General features: G+C 37.1%; 1 long non-coding RNA gene across 1 annotated transcript; it reads left to right on the forward strand.

Annotated features, from left to right (window-relative positions):
* The first annotated feature begins 180 nt into the window (after window positions 1–180).
* Window positions 181–4,659, forward strand: LOC106938677 (uncharacterized). The gene is made up of 2 exons (XR_001422676.1): window positions 181–247; window positions 4,274–4,659. It is a non-coding gene; the product is annotated as an uncharacterized LOC106938677 (long non-coding RNA).
* The last annotated feature ends 1,341 nt before the right edge of the window (window positions 4,660–6,000 follow it).

The following is a 6,000-nucleotide window of genomic DNA, read 5'->3' on the forward strand; positions in this document are numbered from 1 at the left end:
CTTAGAATACCATTTTTCTTTTCATATTATCAACATTCCTCTTTAAAGCTCCATCAGCCCTTTTGTGTAAGCCAAGGAAGACATGAAATATTCCAAGATGATGCTTCAGTATGACAAATATTTACAATCATATTCAAACGAGGCTCGTTTGTCATATTGAATAAAAACCTCTATTCAATATGCCTCTTTCTGCATCCAACTTGTCTTTGCCCAAAAGTAACGGCAGCAAAAGGAGACGAGACAAAAGGTGAGATAACAGGCGTGTCCTTGTTGTTGTTCCAGTGTTTTTATGGTAAATTGTATCCTGTGAAGCAAGCCAACAAATTTCTTCCATTTTTCAATTCAAAACTCCAGTTTTTGTCTTCACTTCACGGTTTAACAATTAAGCAAACTGAAAAACGGCAACATTGCGACTCAACGCTTCGTTTCACTGTAACCTGCAGGGAAAGTAAAAGGCATAGAGTTAGCTTGTCCTTGCGCTCGGGACTGAACCTACGTGTTGATTTGATGATGTGACCATGAGATGGAGGGGGGGAGGAAGTGACAAAATTCCATGTCACCATGGCAACGGGAGACTGCAGAGAAATCAGCCTCTCTGTATTAATCTCTTTTTAAATCATCTTTGAAAAGAATGGGATGGCTTTGTGACAATATGAGTGTGTGAAGATGTGTGTGTGTGTTTTGTGATTGGGAGGACCAGAGAATGAATCTCTGCAGAATTTCAGCCCATGTCTCCTTGTGTACTTTTCTCTCTCCTCTCTCTCTCTTTCACACACACACACAGCTTCAGTCTCTCTTTGCCGTGTATAGATTTTTTTTTGGCACTGGCCTTGTCTTTCTCTGCACGATGCCACATGTGAGAATAGCAATCAACTGGCCTCATTTGGCCCCGTCTCCTTGTATACATGAGAAGACCTTTCCTCTCCAGAGCATCCCGAGCCCTGACTGCTTTCTTTACTGAGATATCAGACTACTTAGTTGCTTTATTTCACCTTAGCTGGTCTGAGGAGAAAATCAAATTTGAAAGAAAACAAGAAAAATTGTGAGATATGCAGAAAGCAAGTTCAAGTTGTGATTTATTCACTCCAGAAAATAATGAAGCTGCAATGTAAATTTTGTTCGTACTTGTGGACACAGTTATGGCTCCATATTTTGCTACATTTCTCCTCTGGAGTTCACAATACTACTGACATTTAGTTTGGTAAAAATGCAAATCAGAGTCGCTGCAGATTTTATGAGAGTAATCAGAATATTCTGTCCTCATGCATCCAACGAGAGCAAGGTCACCTCAAAGTCATGTGAGCCAGTTGATTGCATATTACTTGGGAACAGAATCAAATGCTAAAAAAAATGGATCTAGCATATTAAAACTTCAGCATCGTTTTGGTTGGAAAACATCGAAGGGAATAACATTTAATCTTCCTAATTTTGTAGAATTAAGAATGATCCCTTTTAAAGAACCTTCAGAACTTTTTGTCACAATCTTTGAAATAAAAATAATGAATCAGACCAAGTTAAAATAAGATGGCAGTTGGCCTCGGCCTGATTAGTGTATGAATATTTACATCTTCCTTTGATATAATTCTAATATTCTGAAATTTTTCCTTAGTTTCTATTCATTTGATTCCTGCAGAAATGTGACCTGTGTGGATTTAAAAGCCGTTTGTGCTCCTGGAAACTTTGACACTCCTGAACGTTTGCTTTTTCCTGGTGCCAGCTCGGGTTACAAGATAGTTGCATCAAAGTGCAACAAAAATATGAGCTCAGTGTGACTCATGCAGACATTGCACTAAATTATAATCAGCTTTAAATTACTGATTGATTTTCTGCTTAGCACTACACTTGGCACAAGAAATCTATTCAACATTTAATGTTAGTAACCTGTTCAGTTCAGTCACTACTCTATTTTTTTCTGCACAAATAAAGTAATTTTTATTGTAATATCCATCACTCACTCTCTTCCCCACTCAGTTTTTTTTTTCTTGTTTCTTCTCTTTACAGCCTCGTTTTCATGCAGCCTTTGTGTCTCAATGTTATGCAGAGGCCAGGGGTGTGCAGCTGCTGCACAGTCCCCAGCCTTGTTAATATTTCAGATAGTCAGAAGCCAAGGCAGATCCCTGTTTTTTTCTACCCAAAAGGAAAGGCTGTCTCCTCATTTAACCTCCAGCTCCCAATCTCCATACTAACCAGAGCTGCCAAAGTCTCAAGTAGACACGCGCTGATTGCTCCCCGTGGTTCAGGTTTCCCCTCAGCCTTCTTTACAAAAAAGCTCAATAAAACAGGCTTTGCAAACTGACAAAACTTTAAAACTTAGAATTATTTTAATACCATCAAAACACATTTTTTTAGGACTGAAAATATCTCCGGTGGATAAAATGCATGACAGAAGCTCAAACAGTGCTTCTACTTTTAATTAACCTCAATAAATCCTCTAAATAAAGGAAAGTTGAACTAATCAGATTTTCAGAGCAACATATAGACCAAAACCAAAACCAGCTAAAATGATGGTAGCTAACACATTCCCTCCTATGTACTTAGCATCAGGTAAATAATTTAGGATTTAATTTGATTTAAATGTATTCATCCCCAAATTGAACAAGCTGCTGATTTCAGCACAGTTTTCTTGCCGGTACAAGGCTGAAAGATCATTTGGGTTTCTGCTTAAGTATTAAATTCTTTAGTCTCTTTTTTGTCTTTTATCAGTCATTGCCTGTCTTCAAAGGAAATGCTGTAACTGCTTCACACAGACATGCTTTGAAGTTACAGTTTAACATTTTACTTTATCCTTCAGCTCTGAGGTCACATAGGACTAAAAGCTGCAGGTAAATTTTGGCTTTTCGTACCCAAAATGTACCCGAGTTTACATTCAGGCGGTTTAGATTGATGTCTGTTTTCAACCAAAGTCTTGTCTCTGTTTTTATCTTGAAGGGAGAAACAACTTGAGCACAGAAAGAAGATGGTAGGGATCAGAAAGGAGGACAATGGTGGAACAACCCAGAGGGGTTCCCATTAAAAATGGTTCTGAAGCCTCAGGCATAAAATTTAATTCAGAGTTCAGAGAAATAATTTCATGCAGAAATTATGAGAGTGGTTATTTTTATTTCTACACCCAGCAGAAAAAAAGCTTCTTTCTGCAGGCTCAAAATATGGTTTTAATGTTTTAAAAACATGTTCTCCATCTTTGCAAATTAAATACCTTATCTATAGCACTGAGTCTCTCTCAGTATATCAATATCAATGGATTCTCATCAAAAATTAAGACTCTGGCACCAGCTGAATGCACAATGTTCTGACACTGAAACGGATGTAGCTGAAAACTTGCTTAAGGTGAAGCACAACAGGAAGAAGTTATTATGGCAGTTGAATGGCTTTCTGCTTAAAAGTAAGCAGAGAGAAGTGGAGTGATTAGGATGATGCTGATGTTGTGGTCTGGACACATTAGGAAGGATATGAGCCATAAAAACCAGGAAGGATGAGCTCAGTGTGCAGCTGCCTGCCTCCTGATGACCCAGGCTGCTGCTGTCATTTGTGTTCATTTTAGTTTTTATTTAGGATGACATCAACATGTGATATTTTTACATCTACATACTTTATTAGAATTTAAATTGATTGTTTTTATCAACAGGTCCTGATGTAAATGAACACATGCAGTCACCTGGAATATTCCGTCAAGATGCAACAAGAGCTAAAAAATATTAATCTGACGTAAACTTAGATTATTATAGACATAAATTACAATTTAAATATATATATATATATATATATATATATATATATATATATATATATATATATATATATATATATATATATATATATATATACATTGTAAAATAGACTACTTGACATTTTATCACAAAGAGAAGCTTTGAATGTTTAATGTTTAGGCCAAGATTACTTGGTGACATGATTTTACAGTGAAGGCTGCTGATGCTGCTTCTTTCCACCTTTGTTGACCCAATGATGACACTACCTCACACAAATGAAAAGTTATCTGAACATTTAACTTTCAGATAAATGTGTAGTGTAGGAAACAATAACAGCAAATATGATATGTAACAGAGCAGCTAAAAAGTAACATTTTCATGCGCCCCTCTGACCATGCCACCCTGAGATGAAAGCCCGTATCTACCGTGACAACTGCTTATTTTATTAGTCTTGATAAACACACTTTTGGTGGTCATAGAGTTTCCCTCCCTGCAGTAGAATAAATCCTAAGGTTCTGGTTAAAGATAAATCACATGCCAGAACACTTTTTGTTTCGTTATTTCAGGTCCAGGTGTGACAGTCTGACTGATGCTACCTGGAGCTGTTTCTAGTCTAATCTCACATTTGATCCCTTGGAACCGGAGCTCGTCTCTCGGCTGACCTGATTGTGCCGGACTGTGCAGGATGCTTTCATAAAGGAGTCACAGCATGTTCCTCTATGAGACGGGCTGCCTTGGAGGAACGCTTCATTTTACAGGATGTGAAGGTCAAATCTGAATGAGGACTTCTGAATAGCTTAACTCGCACCAATGATGAAGAAAGTAATTCCAGAACAAAGCTACTGCTCAAGAGTTCCAAAGGCAAATGATAGTTTAGAGTGAAACCCAGATAGAAACATCCAGTTATTTGGTAAAATGGTTGTGTGAATAAAAGCAACATTTTTTTTGCAGAGGTTTCTGGGTGACATGTTTTACAGCTTGTAGGTACAGGAATTGTTCTTCCAATTAAAGGAAACATCAGTTGTGCCACTTGAACTGCAACAAGGTTTACATTATCAATCATCCTCATTGTGATGCCATTTGCTCACAGGAAATGAGTCTTTGTTTCTCAAAAGGTTTGATAATAAGCATCCTACTTCAAAGTGGATCTAGAGGAGTAACGTATAAAACCCCAACAAATTTTAATTATACTATTGCATAGTATAATTAAAAAAATCACAAAAGGTGACATTACATCAAATGAAATCCACAACACTGGTTTATAGCTCTCTTTTTTGTTCTTTTGCCTGAAATATAACCATTCATACCTTCACTCAGGTGGGACGGCAGGGCAGGTCACTGATTTTCTTTCTGAATCACTTTTCCTCTTATCCCAGAGTTTAAATATGTTACCGAAAAATAAATATGGGGCAGTTCTGGCAACTGATGTAAAACCGGAGAACATGGTAGACGTCTCCCATTGCTCTCTGTTAGCATATGGAGGCTAGCTGTTAATGACAAAATGAATAAAAGCCTATTCCCTTTTCAGATGAGACAGAAACCTCTGCATGGATGGAGGATAGTTATGTAAATATTATTTCAGTTTTGGGAATTTGCATCTTAGACCTTTAATCCCAGGATTTTAAACACATTGAAAAGCTCCTGCTCTGTCCACAGTTTTATTTTCCATGATGACTCTCAAGCTGTGAACTCCAAAGAACATATTGGAACAAGTTTTCATGTAATTATGAAGTTTCCAGACCCTTTACCAACCCTGTGACTCTAAGTCTCCAAGTCTACTGTACATTTATGTTTTCCTACAGAACTGAGAGAAATGAATCTCTCTCCAAGTTCCAATTTAAAAGTGGTTGAAGAATGGATATTAGACAAAAAAAAAGTTTTTAACACTTCTCCCACTATTTGCATAATTTAATCCAGCACATTTTGTGTCTTACGTATTTAGACATAAAAACTTTTCAATTTAATTAGCAAATATTTTTTGAATAAACTCTGCGACTAAAACTGCAGAGATTATCTTCCAAATTATAAAAAATAAATCCATAAATTGGTGTCAATGTTGGGTGAGAAGTGCTCAGTGAGTGTATTCATTTCAGTTTGTCTAGCTATTTAACGACTCCTTTGTTATCACTGCGGATCATCTGAATTAACACACACACACACACACACCGGTGACATGCTCATTGATTCCAGATTAATACAGAGTAGCTGTGAACACACACTGCAGAAATAATCAGCTGTCACCAGGAATATGGCAGAAGTATATGTGGGTTTTAGCAGGATTTATGGCAGTCAT

This window comes from Poecilia latipinna, unplaced genomic scaffold, assembly GCF_001443285.1.
Source record: "Poecilia latipinna isolate Pla-1442-1.1 unplaced genomic scaffold, P_latipinna-1.0 Scaffold2665, whole genome shotgun sequence".
Taxonomy (NCBI): domain Eukaryota; kingdom Metazoa; phylum Chordata; class Actinopteri; order Cyprinodontiformes; family Poeciliidae; genus Poecilia; species Poecilia latipinna.